Source organism: Miscanthus floridulus, chromosome 1, assembly GCF_019320115.1.
Source record: "Miscanthus floridulus cultivar M001 chromosome 1, ASM1932011v1, whole genome shotgun sequence".
Lineage (NCBI taxonomy): Eukaryota > Viridiplantae > Streptophyta > Magnoliopsida > Poales > Poaceae > Miscanthus > Miscanthus floridulus.
The window spans coordinates 163,503,354-163,524,746 of NC_089580.1; the positions used below are offsets into that span (position 1 = coordinate 163,503,354).

The 21,393-nt window shown below is 46.8% G+C and overlaps 1 pseudogene; it reads right to left on the reverse strand.

Moving 5' to 3' along the window:
* Positions 1-287: 287 nt before the first annotated feature.
* LOC136546234 (BRCT domain-containing protein At4g02110-like) lies at positions 288-7,324 on the reverse strand (annotated as a pseudogene).
* Positions 7,325-21,393: the final 14,069 nt, after the last annotated feature.

Below are 21,393 nucleotides of genomic sequence, written 5' to 3' on the forward strand. Positions count from 1 at the left end.
ACTGCTCTTCCAAGTTCATTAAATGGGATGGCTTTTAAAAAAGAAAAGTTTAAAAGGATAGAGTCCAGGTAGCTCAGGCCTTAGGTCCAAGTTAGCGTCCGGCCCACAAGTTTCTACTGGGCTGTTCAGGTGTTCTCGGCCCAACGCACATGCATGCAGTCGTCTGTCTGGACTTCTGGAGACGAGTGAGACGGCATGAAGTTGCGGAGAGACGCTGCATGCAGCCTGAAGAAATTCAGTGAACCAGCATCGCTCCTATATAAAAAGCCTTACAAAATGAGAACAGACAGCTGAAGCATGAATTCATGACGAAAGAAATGCTGAGCCAGCATTTCCGAAAACATACAGTGTCTCCAATTATTAGTACATTATTCTGTTCAATAATAGAAGAAAAGAAAGGGTGTGCAATCCATCCACACAACATAGAAACAAAAGATCACCTTCGCCTGGATCCTCCTCTGGCCTTGCGTTCAGTGCCTCTAGTAGTACGCTTCGCCTTGGATTTCAGTGCGGCGCACTTGGGGCACAGCCAGTCGTCGTCGGGGACAGCCTCCAACGAAGGGTCGCAGCAGTCGATGTGCATACCGATCCCACAGCCGATCTCACCGTCCTCGTCGCCACAGATGAGCATCACGTCTCCCCGGTCCTTGCGGAAGCACGCCGAGCAACTCAGGTCCTCCGGATCGTCCCCCTCGTTGTCTTCCGACGGTTCTGACTTCACCGTGGCCATCTCTTGCTGGTTCTTCATGAGTTTCTCAAGGGACTTGTTGGCCACGTGGTTCGTCTTGAACAGAACATGCCGGTCGAGGGGTTGGCCAGGCCTGCAGACGTACTCAACCAGATAATCAGCGCTGACACAGGGAATACCGTGACCGATGAACTCCTGAACCCATACGTCTGTTCTTGGTATGGTCTCTGATACTACGGCGAAGTCAACCCCGGAGTCTAGGAATCGAGTGTATGGCGGTGATGTTGCTAAAATGGCGCCATCACCAGCTTTTACCTGCACGCTTTACTGTGTCCTGGAAAGAAAAGGAACTCTAAATTTAGAAAATGCAAAACAAAATCAAACCCCAAAGTATGTATATAAGATAATAGGCGATTGGCCTATAGTGCAACACTAGTTTCCTCAGGCACCTTAGTGTCACAAGGCTGTTGTCAGATGAGTTGACTATAAGCAAAGAATTATTACCAGAGTTGGTGATATGAGCTGTCCATAGACAACGATCTGCATTCCGTAGAAGGCACCATGACCCATCTGCTGCCTTATATTTCGCCATTTTCTGGGAGCGTCAAAGCTGATTGTTTCTCCATCATTAGAGCCTGTACCAAACCATTCAAATGGTTCTTCATCCACGAACTTGCCAGCCTCAATGCACGAGGTCAAGTACTCTCTCTTGAGTATCCACCTAATAATTGGAGAAAGAAGCTGTGAGCATTCAGATTTTGTGAAAAGACACAACTTTGCCACACAATCTCAAAAGTACAGTAATCATTTTGACATAATAAACTAGCAAATGAAGTTAATATGTTCAAGCAAGCCATACAATCGCATCCATATCTTTCACTGATAAATGGTCATATAATTAATGTTAATAAGTACTTTATGATGTAAAGTTTGTAAACCAGTAATCTGCATCATAGTCCTAACCTGCCTGCTGCAGCTGCTGCAAAGAACTTCTCGGTTCTCCTCAGAGGGTCTGGAGCGATGAAATGTGTTGCTTGGTATGACCAATGATGTGAATCCCTACAAACTCGTCCCTTCAAGCGTCTAAGTATTGAGCGACAATCCCTTCTCTGCTGACGATTTCCACTTAAAATAAATAATGCAGGTTCACTCATGATCAAGGTTCCAGATTCACTTCTTTTTTCCCTTTGGTGCTTACTGAGCACAAGTGTGCTTTTCTTCATTGATTTTGCATCAGATATGGAACACAAACTGCCAGTTCTATTTGGTTTAGACTTGAGATCACTACAGCCTAGTCTGTTCTCCTTTTCATGAGCTGAAGTCAGAGCTTTATTTCTTTTGCTGCTTCTCAACTTAGAATTATATGGTCCTTGCTTGTCTATCGTGCAAGAATCTTGGCAAAACAGTCCAGATACCTCTCTCCTCACATCCTTATTGGACTTCTCGGAGTCTGGATCAGCAGTTACTTTGTTGATATTACATGCAATCCCTTCGGTTCTCTTTGATGAAAAAGCTTTTGTTTCAGATGTAATGGCACTACCAATTTTGCCAAACTTGCCACCAGACTTGTCTTCTACAGTTTTTATTTTCCTCTTGGCAGCTGCATTCCTAATTCTGGCATTTGATACGGTCTTGGGAGAAAGTGTTTCACAGTCATTAACACTTGCATAACTAGAAATCTTTTTAGGCCAATCTTCATCTTCAACATTGCCTGAGGGAAACCAGTCATCAAACAATGAACCAGCAGCCACTGTCTCAGTTTTGACCATTAATGTATCGTTGCTCATGTTGGTGTCAGATTTCCATGACCTCTTCGCAACTCTATTCCTTACTCTGGAATTTGGTATTTTCTTAGGTGAATTTCTTTGTTGTTCAACAGCATTTGCAGTATCAAGATTTTTTTGGGGGTTTATCTCAATATTTTCTTGAGACATCACTTTACTGAACTCCAAACTAGAACCTACCCGTGCATTATCTATCTTGGTGCAAGCACTCCGTGTCCTCTTTGCAACAGTATCTGCCACTCTACAAATCGGTGCTTTCTTTGGAGGATTTGTTTTGAGTTCAGCTGCACATGCTGCACTGTAGCCATTTTTAGAGACTGGATCAGCATGCTCATGATGAATCACTTTGGCAGGCGAGGATTCAGCAACAACTTTCTTATCACTGTTGATAACTGACCCTTCAGACTCAATATTAGCACTCCGATGCCTCTTGACACCAGTATTCCTTCTTATAGTAGTTGGTGCTTTCTTTGAATAACTCGTTTCAGCCTGGACATTCCTAGAAGTGTCTTGAAATTGTTTTGTGCTTTCTTTCACAGTGGCATCAGACACCACCTTCTCAAGTTCAGAATTTGATGCCACTGCCACTTCATTACCATTCACTTTGACTGGATCGGCTATCCTGTTGCCAGCATTTCCATAAGAGGGCACAACTTGTGAATTACTTGAACTGTGTACAGATTTTTCATGTACCTGATCCTTTGTGCAGGCATTTACCTATCTCATTCAATGCATCACCACTAGGCTGTGTACTTTCCCCATCCTTATCTGAAACTGAAAGCCTGCACTTGTTTTTCCATCTTGAACAGAGGCTGAAGAACTCATGGTGCATTTACTTTCTGCTGTTGCTTTGAATGACATTCTTGCTTTCCGTAAAGATTTTACATTCTTATCACTTGAAGAATATTCAGGAAGCTTGATTCCACTGATGGGACCACCATGCTTGAGAGAAGTCTTCCTAGATCTTGTTTGTCTGCTTGCTAGAAAAGCTAGAGTGTTGCTTTCCCAAATTAACAGCATTAGCTTCAACTAGATTTATCCTTTCAGATGAAACATTTGCTGTTTCAGATGCATCACTCAGTCTACTCACAAATCGAGAATCTAAAGGACCAGTTTCTGACACCAGATCTTCCTTTTGCAAATTTAAGCTAGCTGGGGAGACTAAGCTCTTCCTTTTCTGAGCATATGCACCATCTAGTCCATCCTCACTCTTAGTGTTTTCATTGCCTTCAATGCTCTGAACATCAGCATGTTCAACAACCTTATGGTGTCCCGTTTCTAATGTAGAAATATTGGGGTAACCTCTCAGTGTGCTTTCTTCAGCCCTCTGAGGTGATGCCATATGGTTAACTGAATGCCCTTCCTGTAAAAATGACTTCTGAGAGGCCTTTTTATCATTACTTGTGTTCTTGATGTTGTTGGACATGGAATCACTGCCAGGTTTTCGATTGGACTCATGATTGTTGAGCTTGGCATCAGCATTTAACTGACCAGCTGCTGCGATATGAATACCTGCGGGTCCATCCTTCTCCTGATGTTGCCATCTGTCAACTTTTGATGAATCAAGGTCATCCACAGACTGATTTCCTCTCAAAGGGTTGGTCAATAAGACTTCAGCTACATCGGTCTGATCATGACTGGCAGAGTATTTTCCAGAAACATGATCTGTATGGCCTTTTAGAATACCCAAGGTCCCATTTAAGGTATCTACATGATGATTTCTAAAAACAGTAATTTTGCTTGTGCTTGGAGGACCTAGAACACCACTTGCAAGGTCCTGTGTCCTTGCACCAGCATATTTTTCTTTAACTTCCTGCAGATTCGGGCTATTTGTGTTCCTTACTATATCTCTCTTTTCACCGGAAGATTGAATGGGTGCGAGTATATCAGCTTTAGCAGAACTTGCCAATAAACCAGAGTCAGGACTATCTTGACCTGTAATATCATTTGTCTTGCTGTCTGCATCTTCTATATTCATGATATGAACAGGGACTTTGAATGGGTGCAAGGACATCAACCTTAGCAGAAACTGCAACCATAGAGTTGGCACTGCTTTGGCCTCTAATATCATGTGTCTTGTTGTTTGCATCTTCTGTATTTATGGTATGAACAGGAGTGTTCAAATTCCTTCTTGCCACCACCTCTCTGTTAACACATGTGAATGATAGATGGTCACTTTGATAAATCGAAATCAGGCTTGGTAAAAGTTTCCTCGTAATTTTTCAGTTGAAAAGCACACCTGACACTGGGCCTATTGTTCAATGACCCTGGATATGATGCTTCTGCTTCATGCTCAGAGTCAATGGCTTGTGCTTGTGCATCCATTAACTCTAGCTCCCAACCACTGTGGAATTAGTTTTCAATGCATTCTATGAAATTGTTATACCGGGATGGGACCAGATCTAACTGAGATTAAAAAAAAGACCAGGAAATTCAAAGAAAAAACAGAGAACAAGTACTGCAATTATACCTACCTTTTGCTATAATCACTGACTGGGAGAATTTTCCATGCCTTTAAGCTGAAATAATGAAGAGGTGAATCAAAACATAAGCAATCCGATTAACATATTGGCTTTCTATTAAATCAGGAAAGGTGGTTTTGAAATACCAGTCTTCCAACCACCGGTGATTAACAAGTTTGATGTTCACCTTTTTTGCAACCTCATACTTGTCACCTAGCATTATATAGAAAATCAAGGTGTGAAATTCAACCGCACATAACAAAACTATCTAGTATCATGGTATATGCATAGTCAAAGAAATAAATAACCAAAAACAGACATCTCATAGACATAATGATTATGTTGTTGTATTACTTCGCTGAAGTTTTTTTGGATACTTTCTAACGTCAAATAACATCTGGACATATGTTACAAATTTCCTCCAGTTCTGTATCACAAAAATACAAAACATGGTTCATAAGGTTAAACCTTGGTATGGTCCAAACTGTTATGGAACCAATGAATTCTACAACCAAAAACACAAATGATGAGCTATAAATGTACATTATGGACAAACTTAGAAACATAGCTCCATTACTAATTAGATAAAAGACTTCTTAACTAATGTTTAGAATCATTTATTAGAAAGAGCATTGTGCATCTCACATTAAAAGTAGATGAAACCAATATATAAGGATAGCTTTGTTTAGTCCTGCTGTTGGATATTTGTACCCAGTCCCCAGATACATACCTATGTGCAATGGGGAGGGCATGGGTAGAAATCGATCTACCAATTAGGGTATGGGTATACCCACAGATTATCCATTTGTCCAATTTTTATCCGTAGCTCAGCTGCTTCTCTTGATATTTGTGAGCGGCTGAGCACCATTGGTTCCTGAAGCTGGGACAATCTGTTTCTACATTTTCTTGGTCGCCTATGTTGAAGTATATAAGTCAATCCCCCCTTTCCCTATCAGCTTAACCTTAGCTTTGGGTTTGAGCATGGGTGGCCAACGCATACCCCCATAACACACAGACACAACCAACCACCACCACCACACACACACACACACACACACACACACACAAACGGCATGCCTAGGTTTGGTAGACAAGTACAGGGAACTAGCTATGAAGTTTCATGGGAGGAAAGAGCAACAGGTGAATTGCTTGTTATAACAAAATTCAGCATAATAATATCTATATGTATTGCACGGTTTGACTGATTTTTTTAAAAACAACAACACACCTTCGAATTTATAACAAATCAGGTGAGTGACCGCATTTGCTATCAAAGGTTTTGAGAACCGTGCTCCCATCAAAGAAACCATTTTCTGCATCAAAACATTAGAAGAATAATGTCTCAAGCACAACTATAGTACCCAAGAGCTTTTGCGTGAACACAACACATTAGTTTCTTATTTGAATGCAGAAGTGGAATGCACAAAAAATGCAAGTAACTTTTTGTGTCTACTCCTTCCAGTTCCGAAAAGGTAGCATTTTTTAGTTCAGTTCAGTCAAACTGTTTAAACTTTGGATGTGGATATATCCTGTTTGGTGAAATGATTACATTCACAACCATATAGATAAAACTGGGAGGGTGCTACCATCATGTCTTCGCGATAGCTTTTTTGGTAACCCGTCAAGCATATAAGCAATGATTGAGCACCCGGTATTCCCTTCACATGTCTCATCGGCCAATACATAACCTGGAAAAGGCTGATCATAACGGGTCACAAAACTAAACCGTGGCTCTGATGAAGAAACGGGAGCACAAGTGCCCGAGCAATTAGTAGCAAAAGCCGACCCTATCAGCATCAGCAAGCACCCCGTGATCCAAGCTGTCCTCCACCCACAGCCCGTTGACGACCTTCTTCCCTTGCGCCCGCGCGGCCACGCACGTCGGGTCATCCTGCAAAGAAGAATTAAATCAGAGCCCCATTCCCCATCCAAGCTTGCCAAGACAAAGAGGAGGAACCAATTTGCAAACCAAACTCACGTAGATGCGGTTCTCCACGACCACGTGTGTGCACCCATTGCCCGACGGCCCGGCGTCGGCGCCGCCGAGCCGCACCATCTCCGACCGGTACTGCACACGGAACGACGGACGCCGTCGGAACTTTATCAGCCAGATCGTCACAAACCGCAGCCAAACTGGGGCTACGAAAGCAAAATGCGAGGACGAGGCGCGGGGTGCCACGCACGCACCTGGGACGCGTCATCGCTGTTGAATCCGACCAGCAAGAAGCGGACGCCGTCGAACAGGTGCTCGTCGCCGATGTCGTCGTCCGTGCCAGGCGAGGCCATGGTGGGCAGTGAAACAGCGGGATCTAGAGGGGTGTGGAATGGAATCGTTAGGATTTGGGATTGGGGATTGTTCTTGCTCGAGCTGCGCGCGCGGCTTACCGGGGTTTGGGAAATCTCGAGAGGTCACTAGGTCAGGAGAGTGGGAGAGAAAAATCAAAAGCGGATCTCTGTTTCGGAGGGAAATGGGCCTTATTTTTCTTCTGTTCTTCGGCCCGGGAGGTATACCTTTTGGTAATGGGCCTTATTTTTCTTCTGTTCTTTGGACGCATGGGCTCAAGGCCTGTTTGGACCTTTAAGAATAGGCAAATTTTGCTCGGGGGCCGTTCAATCATGTAATATGCTGATAGACGCCGCCAACTCTAAAATATGTCCAGTACCATTATGAAATTGTGGTTCTTTGCCACAGAACACCGCACCCATTAAAATATTCATTTTCATGGTTTGGGAGAGAGAAAGGGTGGTGAGTAGACCATATTGCCCCCGTGAGTCGTCTTCCACCTTCGTCAAGGCATATATATACTACTAGTATGACCTTGACCAAGGTTGTATGGACTGTTGCGAACTAGATGATCGCGCTGGGCAACTAAGTGCAATTTGATCAACCCAAGACCAAGTGGTGAGATGTGAGCAGTGAGGATACACACCCTTTGAACATCCTCGAGGAACTGGACGACGGAGTTTAGAGTTGGGCGGGATTGATCTTCCTCCACCGGCATAGGCTCGATGGTAACGATGGTGTAGCCTTCATGGTCACACGACGGTTCGCCTCCAAGTGCAACTCTACACGTGTTGGGCAGTTTAGCCATGATCCATCGTAGGACCGACGACGAGGAAAGGGTTGGGGTTAACTGAGAAGTTTGCCATGGAGTCATCATTGCTCTCAGCGACGGCGGCAGGATTGGGGTTTTCTGTTTTTGAGGGTTGCGGACCTATTGGATGATCTTTCTACGGCGGTTCACCAATTAGGGGATGTGAAGGGTTCATAATAACTCCAGCATTAGAACCGAGGCACTTGTTCTAGGGGGAGGATATGTTTCCTAAGGGGATCTCTGAGAGCATTGGGAGCATGATTTTGGGCCTCTAGATTAGCTTGGTGTTGGTGTTTCGAGTTACCATTGATGAGTAAATTTATATTATTGTACTCTGGCTCGGATAGTGTGCTTAGACGACACGATGTTTATACTAGTTCAGGCAGAAAGTTCCTACATCTAGTTCATCGCTGCTGCTCATATTACTAGCACCGAAAGTTTGTAGTAGGGGTTATAAACGGACGAAAGAGGGAAAGGATCATAAGTCTCTAGTGAAAGGAGTGAGTGGGTGCTGAGAGCTCGATCACTGCTCAGCTGTGCATTCGTGTCGTACTCTTGTACGGATCTGTATCGGATCCTGATGGGCCGATCGATTTAGGGGGTCCCCTTCATGGGGCGCCCTGCTTTCCCTTTTATAGGCCAAGAGAAAGCATGGGTTATGATGGAGGAAAAGGAGAAGAATAAGAGAGAGAGAGGAAGGCCCCCAGGATCACCGGGTCCTTCTTCTCCTTCATGCGGGTCCTGCCGACCCTATAGATATCAATAGGGATGGCTCCACATCGTGGTCTTGTCCATCACTAAAGCCATGCATAGGCGTCATTTGCTAGTCATGGTGCTCCACTCCATCCTAGCGGATGTCGTGGTGAACTAACATGCCTGTCAGTGTTCGTACGAGGGTTAGGCAGAACAGCACCGGTACGCCCAACGCTGTTCTTGATGTGAATCCTCAAGTATGGCCTATCGTGGCCGCGGGTTACATCGAGGCATGTCGGTCTCTTCCTTGGTGTTAGAGTTTTGATCTAGGCCCATATGCTTGGACCTAGAGTGGTTGGCGGTGGTATGGGTATCCGTCGGGTGAGATAGAGCCCGCACCTAAGGGGTCTAGCGAGGCGAAAATTGTGGCCTCAAGGTCGAGCGATGTGGAGCCCACAGCCTCGAGGTTTGGTGAGGTGGAGCCCACCCCCAAAGGTTGGATGAGGCAGAGATCATGGCCTCAGGGTTAGACGAGGTGGAGATCGTGGCCTTAGGGTAGGGCGAGGCAGAGATCGCGGCCTCGGGGTCGGGCGAGGCGGAGCCCACCCCCAGAGGTCGGGTGAGGCGGAGCCCGTGCACTTGGGGGTCAGTTGGAGCTGTAGGCGTGCTCTTGATTACTTGGTTGAATCAATGATGATGACCATTAGCTCCTCCTCTTTGGGTACCCTAGTAATGGTCCTCGACAGTAGCCCTCGAGCCTACGGAGGAGTAGAATACTCCTTCGAAGGCTTTTTCGAACGGGAGGACTCTGAGGGCCTTGGCCTTTTCTTGTCACCCACGACGTATCCTGGGGATGGTGATTCCCTTTCATCGTGATCGGGCCTCTTGGGGGTATTGCTGTGAGATTTGGTGGGTCAGAAAAGGTCTTTCCTGATTTTGACCCCTATGGGGGTCTGTCGTTCTACGACCGTGCGTTCAGTCTCCTTGCGAGTCCAACTTTCCTCGAGCCCCCGCATGTAGCAGGGGTCTGGTCAAGGGTCGGCTCATCTTTATGATCGTCTTCCCTTAAGCGTTTTTTTTCGATAAAAATCAAGGGGCTAAGCCATGCCATGATTTTCCTCTATGGATGAGCCATGGTGCTCGGTGAGTTGTTAACATGCTAGTCTGAGTGGGGACCCAACATCCCATTCATGGGGGTCTAGCTTGGGTCAGCTAGTGACCGTCTCTAGATTCTTAGTGGTCAATCCATATAGTTCTCAGGTCTGTTCAATCGGTCCCGAGGGCTCTCTGCCTTTCTTCAAGGAAAAACCATGGATAGAAACCGCCCAAGGCTCGAACGTGGGTGGGGACGCCCATGGTGCTCATGCGTTCGGGTACTAGCCGCTAGCAGGCCCATTTCTTTCCACCCCTCATGCTAAAAGTGCCCAAAGCGGTTGTTGACCCCTCGGTGGGCCAACCTTTGAACTCCTGGGCTTTAGACGGGTGGTTGGAGTGTTTTTAGCTTCGTATCCCTCTTACCTGTGATGGGTCTAGACCCATTCGGGGTGGCAAAATGTCTAATGCATTTTTTGATGGGACGACCATAGGTTACGTGCGCATGCCCCGCAACAAGACGTGGTGATAGGCCATGGCAGGCGCGAAGATCTAGGTGGGCGGTTGGTTTCCTTGTACTCGTCACCTCTATAAAACCAAAGGGTTAGCCCTCTGGGTTTCATAAGCACGCCTGTATCCTTGCCTCCACAGCCATGCCACCACCACCAATGCTTAGGTTTCCTGCCTCCGCATCTCCACCGTCATTGAGCTCGCATCCATCTGCTCGCACCTCTAATGGATCTGTGGTGTCGTTCCAACATCACCTTCCAGCACATGGAGGGCCTCGTCCATCACAGTCTTCTTCACGCATAGACCTCGGCCGAGTAGTGGTTGCTGCCTAGTGATGAGGGTTCGCCATCATCGCTCGATGGCTACGTGGTGTCGTTCACCCACTTCCACGAGCGTGGGCTTGTGACCCCCGCCCAGAAATTGCTCCAGGGGCTGCTGCACTTCTACAAGATTGAGTTGCAGCATCTCAATCCCAACGAGATCTAGCACATGGCGACATTCGCCACATTGTGCGAAGGATTCCTGGGGATCAACCCCCACTTTGACTTGTGGAGGTATTTCTTTGCCGTCAGCCTCTAGAGGAAGAGGGAGAAGGGCGGCAGGCAGGAGCTGCACATGTCGATGGGGTGCGCCGGCATCCAACTTTGGAACAATCGAGTCAGCGAGTACCCATCCATGTAGCTCTCGATGTCCAACAAGGGGTGGCACTCACAGTGGTTCTACCTTAAGATGATGCCACCGCCCCTCTGCCGGAGTTCACCAGGTGCCTAATTGAAGAGGCCCTGAACTCCGAAGTAGTGGAGGAAGTGCGGTGTGCTGGAGAAGGATAAGAAGAAGATCCGAGACCACATCGCCGCCATCCATATCCTGAAGGAGAACTACCTGAAAGGGTTGGGTGTCATCGGGGCGTACCATGTGAGGAGGGTGGCACCGTTGATGACACGCACGCTCCCGCTATATGCGATGGTGCCCGAGGTGTCGTTCGACAGAACGACGCTCACCGAGGAAACGCTCCCCAACTCTGAGATCGCACAACGCATCAAGAAGGCAATGGAGCCTTTGTGAGATGACATGGGTGCCGCCCTCAACTTCATCTACCTAGTGCTAGGGCATCCTTCGATGTGACCGGAGCCAGGCTACATCGTCTTCGTAAGTTTTCCTTTCTCCTGCCTTCTCTTTAATTGATTTGTCAACCTCGTGGGTCTAACTTTGAGTGATACAGGACCAGCCGAGGGACCTCATCCTCATGGATCATCTAGCTCTGCTACCGAGGGATTCAGCCATAAGGGCGGTGAATCACGCCGAGGGCGAGTGACTGAGGAAGGCGAAGGAGGATAAGAAGAGGAAGAAGTAGCAGAAGCTATGGCATGAGAACGAGGGGAGGACACCAACAATGATGATGACAATGATGATGGTGATGATGATGAGGTGATAGAGGAAGAAGAAATGTTAGCTGACGATATCGAGTGGGACAACCTAGAGAACAAGGATATGTTGATAGGCATCGGTTCGTCTTTGCTAGTGTTGGCACCCTTCCCGTCCCATGGAGGGGAGGGTACGTCTGGGGAGCCGATGGAGGCAGGACATACCATCAGCCTACCTTAGGAGCCAATAGAGGTGGGTGGCTCTGCCATTGCACCTAAGGTGCCAGTGGAGGTGGGTGGCCCTACTGTCGTGCCCTATGAGCCAAGGGGAGCGAGGCATTCCACCAACATGCCACAGGAGCTACCTAGGGCAAGCCCCTCTGCCCAAGAGCAAGGGGCAGGCTCAAAGCGGCCTCATTCTGATGAGGCAGAGCAAAGGTTAGGGGGTTCGCCCTCAAACACATCTGCTGCCCGACAACACCGATGTGAGTTATCGATTCCTCTATTTTTTCCTGTTTTAGTTGGATTTTATTGTGACTTGTGTTTTTTGTCCTTTGCAGTGTCAGCAGGTAGCAAAATCCCTTAGTATTGGCGTCGAAGAAGAGCATCATCGTCCAATCAGGGCGGCAGCCGTCGTCTGGTGTCACGCTCATTTCGTGCAGGAGCGGCGCTAGTGTGACCACGTTGCCGACCGATCAGGCGTAGCCCATGGTGGTGTGTGGCAGAACCTCCAAAGTTATAGGGCCCACATGCACCTGTCACTGTCCGATGACTTTTGACATTTATGCATATGTTTCCAATAACTTAAAAAGACTGTCGGGTGTCCTCGGGGAACCTCGAATCATCCACGATTTCCGAGCAGGATCACGTTACAGAGTCATTGCAGTATTACAATATTTATTCAAATATCAAAATCAGAGTAAAAACAGCGGAAGTCTTACGATAACATAGTTTACAAACCAGTTGTTTCAAACCTTACAAACTAAGTTCGATAATTATTACAAACCATAGTAGTAGTGGAGTGGCATAATTAATATAGACATATCACACAAAATAAACATCCTGCCCAAGGATCACACATTTACTTCTCATCGTCAGAACGAACGATAGTCATACAGCACGATCTAAAACAGATCTGCTCATGAGGCTCACCTGCAACAAGGGTCAACGAACCCTGAGTACGAAAGTACTCAACAAAACTTATCCGAAATATTAACTGATAAACTCAGTAATGCAGGCTCAGGGATTCAAGGTATAGCTTTAACAATGATCAAAGTTCTTTTGCGTAAAAGCTCTTTTAACAACATTCTTTATATAGAAAACTTCTCAAGAATTATATACAAAGCTGACACAATCCGCACTGAGATCATGAAACTTCATATCCAACACCTTCACAAGCCTTATTCAAGTTCCGGTTATTAATTCTACGATGATGAACAGTGAGTTGAGTCTCCTTAACCGAGGAGCAACGACGATTTGAACCGATTAAGCCCAGCTGGGGATTCCAGACCACACGACATATGCAAGTCCCCGACCTACATATACCAACCTACCATCGGATCCCCTAAAACAAGAATGGGTCCGCGCCACCCGAGAACACAGTACTCCACCATTCCAGCCCATGGCCACGTGGGTACACGCTATTCCCGCCATCTCTCCACTCCCAGTACGTGAGTAGCCATTCTCGTAATAAAATTGCCAAGTTCAGGCTTACCGGAGTATGTGGTTAGTACTACAAATTCTCACCTCATGCAATTCAACAACGGACGTGCCTTAATCGACACAGGCGGAAAGACCCCGCTCACAAGACCTCCATGTCTGGTGGCTCACACTCACCGAGTCCGCCTGGTCTAGATTTATTACTCCACATTCCCATATCACATGCTAACATAATTAACCAATGTTCCATTTAAAACTTGCAGGTGGCAGGTAGTCACCCGACTTTCATCGTTCTACGCATAGCTAAGCAAAACTAGGCATATACGAGTTTTAGACTGGTAATATGGTAAATATGGAATAACAAGGGTGGTAATGCACCAATTAGGCTCTTACTTAACTCCTAACCACTTAATGCAGTAATGGAAAGCAAAAGCGAAATTAATTTGTAAAACACAAGGTAGGGTTGTATGCATCCGGGGCTTGCCTTTGTTGATGGAAAAGTCCGGTTCCTGTGATGTTTCACAAGTATTTGATCCGACCTCAACAGACGGATTAACTTCTTCCACGACTGGATTAACTACCACATGTTCACCTTCGTTCACTACACGTAGTAACAATGCCATGTTTAACATGATGCGCAATACGAAACATGATGCTCTACGATGGATGCAAAATTAATAATTTGAATACAACTTTCCTTCGCGGTACAGTTGCAAGTCAAACTAATCAAACCTTTTTCACAACACCTAAATCAATTGCCAAGGATCATTATCAACTAATGACCCAAGGTCATCACTCAATCCAAAAGTCCAAACAAAAACCTAAATCATTAAAAGTTACTATTCGCTTTTATGAATTAATTATTTAATTCAAAATTATGAAATAAATCAACTTATTCTAATTGAGCTCAAAATTTTAGTACATGTTCATTACCTGGTGACTAAGTGGCAAAATAAATTTCATAATTTTTGAATAAATAAATAAGCCTAGAAAAATCATGGAAAGTCATTTATTAATTAATTGAGCAATTTTTATCATATTCCAAAAATACTGAAAATCAATATTTCAAATTTTTGTCATATAATATACATCATATAGAATTCACACAAAAATTTTTATAATTTTTGGAGCTCTAAATAATTCTACACAAAAATAACAAATTACATCACTATTCATTTAAATCTGAAAAACAGAAAATTCATTTTGAACGTTGAGTCACTGACATGGTGACCCCACCTGTCATCTTCTACCTCACGCTTTGACTACGGCGATGATGGCGCTGACCGGTGATATCTCGCCGCCGGTGAGTCCAACGGCGACGGTCAAGGTACCTATACCCTCCCCGAGACTAGACGCATCCATTTTGAGCACAATCCCGACTAACTATGGACTGGACCGAGCACTGCGTCGGCCATGGCGGCCATGACGGTGCGGCTACGCTACGCTGGTGAAATGAAGCCAAAAACGGTGAAACAGAGGGCATGGGAAGGTCCAGTAGCTCATCACGAACACGTTGGAGCAAAGAACGAGATCGGATAAGCTTCGATGACATGGGTCGACGTTGACAGCGGTCACGGCGGAGCGATCTTCGACGACGGCGATGCTCCGGTAGCTGTGGTGGTCAAAATGAGAAACCAATGGGTCACAAAGCACTACATCATTGCGGCAAAGCCAAAGCAAGACTCAGTAAGGGCAGAGACTCAACGTAGCGCGCTAGCCACGGCGACGCGCACTCCACGGTGGTGCTGCCGGCCATGAGGAAGAAAAGCGCCGAACGGCGTTTCTCGATGATGGCAAGCGACCAGGGCTAGTTATTTAGGTGCGCAAGGATGAGACGGAGCTGGGACGAGCTTATCAGCGACGGTGAAGCACTACGGCATCGACACGAGCTCGCCGGAGTTATGGCCGTGGCGTCGAAAAAACAGAGCAAGAGAGCGGAGGCAAACGGCGACGGCCAAGGCTAAGTAGAGCGGCTCAGAAGCGCAAGGAAGCTATGCTGTGGCCTTCACCGTGCCAGCGCGACGTCAAAGACGGCCATGACCGCGCCTGGAAGCAAACCGAAGATCGCCGGCCATGTAGCTAGGGCGGTGAGTACTGTTCACTAAAATTACAGATTTGCCAGTCGGTTTCAAATTCAAATTACTCCCAAATTTGTATAGCAACTCAAAAATCTCCAAAAATAAAAGTTGTTTAAAATCAAAAGTTCTACAACTTTGCTTTTATAACCAACCCCTAATTCTATCTATATTTTGAAATGATCTTTTAAATTCAAATAGGGGATATTTAACGAATTACGCCTTTTTGAATTACTCAAAATTTTTCTAAACAACTTGAAAAACTCCAAAAACAAACTTTGTATAACTTGCCAAGCTCTACACTTTTTCTTTTGGGCCCAACCCCAAAATATGCTTAGATTTTGAAATGGATTTTCAGGGTAGGGTTTAAATGTTGAAAAGCGGGGTTTTCTGGAAAAATTCAAAATCCAAACAAATATTGAACTTGAGTCAAACAATACAATTCAACATTCATTACACAATTGTAAACTTGTTTTAGTAAATGTACATCAAAGTTTTCACCAAATGCTAAATGCTTTGCAATGCATATGATGACATGTCATATTTTAATATTTAAACACCCGAGGTGTTACATGGTGCCTATGCCCTCAGCGAGGTGGGTGGATGAGAGTGTTCAAGGGTCGCCTTTGGACATTGTGGAGCAGCCAATGATGGCCATGATACCACTGCCAATGGCAGGACGGATGGGGCTACCGACCACACTCGTGGCGCTGACCGTGGTGGGCACGACGCAACTGGCCGTGACCCCACCGACGCAGGTGGAGGTCACGATGGCCATGATAGATGGGTCATAGCTGGGCACGACCATAGCATTGCCCTAGGCATTGGGGCAACCCATGCCATCAGCGGCCCAAACGTTGGCGCCTAGCGCGGGCCCGATGGAGGACATGGCCAAGGTTCCCCAGGAGTCATGGTGCTAGAAGAGAGGTCCACGCCCGCACTGCTAGCCCCTTCCATCGCTGAAGGGGCGTCCCAGTAGGAATGTCATGGTGAGAGGGGTCAGCGGTGCTTGAGGCTGACGGGGAGTCATCCTTGACCCTAACGTCGGTGGGCAGCGGCTCGACCGCATGGGGCAAGCCCCTACTCCAGTGGACGAATTCATAGGATCCAGCATTGACGCTTTTTACCTTTAATGATGCCACAGAGAGGATGGAGTGGGAGAGCCTCGACATAGGGATCGTGTCCGTGCTCGAGGCCTTAGACCACGCCACAGGCGCATTGCGCAACGTTGTTGTTCCCTTCGGCTGGGTATGGTTTGGTCCTGCTTCTTTCCCTTTTCTTCCTCTATATACTTTTTATATCCTAACCATCATCTCCCTGCAGTCCCTTATAGCTCATAGACAAGGGAAATCTTAGTTCCTTCATCAATAGAAGGAAACCTGGGACTGCCTTATTGAGGAGGCATGGCTATGTGGGGAGGTGATAGCTCAGCTCGTCACCGCCCAATAGAGGGTGGTCGAGCTGACTCCCCTTACTGAGGAGGTGGCCAATCTTCAGTCATGGGTGGATGAGGCCCATCGGGATGCTGACGAGGTCGAGAAGGCATTTGAGGCCCTATTGGTGAGGTCATGGAAGGATGATGAAGAAGCTGTCGGGGTCAGGAAGAAGCAAGATGAGTTGCTCTAGAAGGTCGCTGAAACCCGTTAGTGGATCCTTGTCCTTCTGAGTGAGGTTGAGAAAGAAAGGGATCTAAGGCTGGGGGCCAAGGAGAAGCTCACGGCTCTAGAGAAAAGGGCAAGCCTGGATGCCACGACAGTCACTCGGCTACGCAAGGAGCAGGATGAGCTAATCCAAACCACGGTGAGGCTTTGCTTGGAACATGGCGTGACTCGCTAGGAGCACGACCAGGCTTTCTGAGAGTGTGACTAGGCCTATCAAGAGCGTGACAACATGTAGCAGAAAGTTAGCTCCCTCTAGGCCAAGCTCGAAAGGGAGATGACCCGAAAGCTAGAGGCCGAGAGTGTTTCTACCGGGCTGGCTGTGGATCTCACCGAGGAAAGGAGAGAACTTTAGGCAGAGAGTGACGAGCTCGATATCCTGAGCATCACCCTAGGAGTGGTCTACGATGACCTTGAGGTGGTGCGGTCGGAGGGGACCTACTCACTCGTGGCTCATGTCATTGAGATCATGGCCTAGGTGCGCCAGCTCAAGAGGAATGCCCCTTGTGCTAAGGTCAATTAGTCTTTCGCGATTGCTCAATCTCATTATGGGGACAACATCGATCTAGAGGTGATGAGCCATGACTACGCACCTGGTTATGAAGTCCATGAGTTGGAGGAGATGGAAACGGTGGTGGCTCCCCTTTCGCAGGACCTAGCGGATAGTATAGAAGGCATAGTTCTCCTCCAGAGGGGCTAATTAGTTAAATAGGTTGGGCGGTCATTCTTGTAATAAGTGGACAAGTTCTGACCTTTGTGCTTTGTTTAAACAAACTTGTTATTTCATTTGAACAAATTTGTTCTTTCTTTCTTTTTGTGTGTAAAAAGGGTTAATGCGTTTTGACCCTTCCTATCATTAAGACTGTAGAGCTCAAAGTGTGGGCGAGAAACTCTTATTATGCTGGTAAGCAATAGTGCCATAGCTGCTAGGGCGTAGGTTTCTTACAGTCCGACCAGCCTTACTCAATCATTCATTTCCGCAAACCTTGCCTCTAGGTTTTTAACATGAAGAAGGGGTCGGACACGGTGACTATTTTAGAAAGGGCACATATATATACCCCTATCAGCCCTCAAGTGAGACCTGACCCCTTGCCATTGCTGGGGTTAGGTTTCACTAAAGATAGAGAGAGACAGTAGCGAAACTAGTAGGAGAAAGTGTCTCTTGTTTTAGAAACGTTATCTTTAGTTTCTTCGCACGTATCCCCCTAGGATTTGAGCCATCATTCTATGATCACACATTTGGTCTCCTTGCGAGTCCAACTTTCCTTGAGCCCCCACACGTAGTGGGGGTCTGGTCGAGGGTCAGCTCGTCTTTGCGATTATTACTGCATCCATGATTTTCGCAACTGGAGGGATTGAGCTAATGTCACTTGCCTCATTGGCTCAAGTGACGTGCTCAGTGAGCTCACTAACGGGCATGTCTAAGTGGAATCTAGGTCCATCATTCATGATGGGGTCAACATAGCCCTCATGTGGCATCCCACTGCTTCTTAAGCCGTCTCCTAGCAGATACCCAAGTCATTTTAGAGACCAACTTAGGTGGCCCATTAGGCTCCCCTCGATGGAGATTCTATGGGCATGGCTCATGGTTAGGATCAAATCGAGAAGGTCGAGATGACCCTGTCCGCTTCTAAGTGGGTCAGGCAAAGGCTATTGGGGCTCATCTATGTTTTCTCCACTAGCTGTATTTGACATGAGGTGGCCTCGAGCCCTTCGTGGGTTGGCCTTTGAACCTCGGTTGGTTGGATTCCTGAGTTAGGGTCAGGTGGCTCGAGCCCTAAGCCCTATTGGGCTTGGTTGGGGTTAGACGAGTTTTATGCGTCACCCCATCCATGGTTTCCATAACCTTAGGGGCTGAGCTAACAACACTTGCCTTGATGGCTCAAGTGTCACACTCGATGAGCTTGCTAATGGGCATGTCCAAGTGGAATTTGGGTCCATCATTCGTGACGGGGTCAGCATAGCCCTCATGTGGCATTCCACTACTCCTTAATTCACTTCCTAGTAGATGCCTGAGTTGTTCTAGAGACTGACTCAAGTGGCCCGTTGGCCTACCCTCGATGGAGATTTTGTGGGCATGGCTCGAGGTTAGGATCGAACGAGAAGGTCAAGATGACCCTATCCACTTCTAAGCGGGTTGGGCAAAGGCTGCTAGGGCTCATCTGCATTTTCTCCCCTGGCTCTGTTTGACATGAGGTGGCCTCGAGCCCTTCATGGGCCAACCTTTGAACCTCGGTCGGTCACCGCTCATATCGAATGAGATGACTACCGCTTCGTAACGCGATGTGAAGCATTGTGATGCAATAATTGCATATACGATGCTTGGATGTATGGGATGAATGTATGGATGAATGTATGAATGAATGTATTAAAGCATGCATGGGAATGGATGAATAAATGATCATGCACTAGAAAAGTAGAATGGGGGTTGGTAAAGTTACCTCGATGGCTCGAGTGACGGGTTCAGGGAGCTCTTATTGGATATGTCCAAGTGGAATCTAGGTCCGTCGTTCGTGATAGAGTCAGCATAACCCTCATGGGGCCTCCCACTGCTCCTTACCCGTCTCTCGGCAGTGGCCCAAGCCGTCTGATTGACTTGGGTGACCTACTGGCCTCTCCTCGATGGAGATTCCATAGGTGGGCCCCTCTAAACCCTTCCTAGAAAGGCAGAGGCTAAAGCTTGGAGTGCGATCAACTGACTCTGATCACACTAGTGAGAAAAAATGCCATAGCCGCTGGGGCATAGGTTTTTTGTGGTCCGACCAGTTTTACTCAGTGTTTGTTTCCACAAACCTTGCCTCTAGTTTTTTAATGTGAAAAAGGGGTAGGCATGGAGAATGTCTACTGAATAGACATACTCTTACCATCCCCCGAGCGAGGACTGGACCCTGGCCATTGCTAGGGTCAGGCATCACTTAGAGATCATGGAGTCGATAGCGAAGCCAATAGAAGACATGCGTAAATTAAGGGTGACCCATCTCTCAGCAATGGCCTAGGCCATCTGATTGACTTGGGTGACCCGCTAGCACATGACTTACCTTGATGGCTCGAGTGATAGGTTCGGGGAGCTCTTACCGGATATGTTCGAGTGGAATCTGGGTCCATTATTCATGATGGAGTCGACATAACCCACATGGGGCATCCTACTGCTCCTTGCCTATCTCTCGACAGCAGCTCGAGCCATCTGACTGACCTGGGTGACCCGTTGGCATAGGACTTTCCTATGGAGATAGAGGATGAGATCATCCTCCCAAAGATTTAGCTAGGCAGATAAGCCAGGTGGCAAACTCGTAACAAGTGAACAAGCTCTTAAATTTTATTATGGCCAAATAGATTTTTATCTCTTCTCCCCTTTTGTATAAAAAGGTTAATGTGTTCTAACCCTTTCCATCGTTAAGGTTGTAAAGCCTGAGGTGCAGGTGAATAAACTCTGATCACACTGGTGAGCAAAAACATCGTAGCCGCTGGAGCGTAGGTTTCTCATAGTCCGACTAGTTTTACTCAGCATTCGTTTCCACAACCCTTGCTTGTAGGTCTTAACGTGAGAGAGGGTCAGGCATAGAGAATGTTTGCTAGGTGGATATACTCTTAGATGCATACCGACTCTCTCCGTAGTTAAGGCTAGAAAAGCTTAGGGTGCGAAGAAAATTCTGATCATGCTGGTGAGCAAAAACGTCATAGCCACTGGGGCATAGGTTTCTTGCAGTCCGACCAGTTTTATTCATGGTTCATTTCCACAACCCTTGCTTCTAGGTCTTAACATGAGAGAGGGTTGAGCATAGAGAATGTCTACCGGATAGATATGCTCATATCAGCCCCCGAGTGAGGCCCGACCCCCTGCCATTGCTAGGGTCGGGTGTCAATAAAGATCAGGGAGTTGGTAGCAAAACTAATAAGAGAAAGTGTGTGTATATTAAGGGTAAAAACAACATAGTAGTTCGATGTTCTAGGCATTGACAAAGACTTCGCCGTTGATGGTCTTGAACTTGTAGGTGCCTGGTCACAGCACCTCCGCAATGATGTACAGTCCCTCGATGGAGAGAGCTTATGGCGGTTCTTGTTGCTCTAGACGAGGCGAAGCACTAGGTCCCTGATGTTAAACGCCCGACCCCACACTCGATGGGTGTGGTAGCAGTGTAACACTTGTTGGTACTTGGCTGAGCGAAGGAGGGCAATGTCGTGCGCTTCATCTAGCTGGTCCATGGCATCCTCAAGGGATGCCTTGGCTCCCTATTCATCATATGCCTTGACCCTCGGTGCTCCATAATCGAGGTCGGTTAGGAGGATAGCCTTGGAATCGTAGACCATGAAGA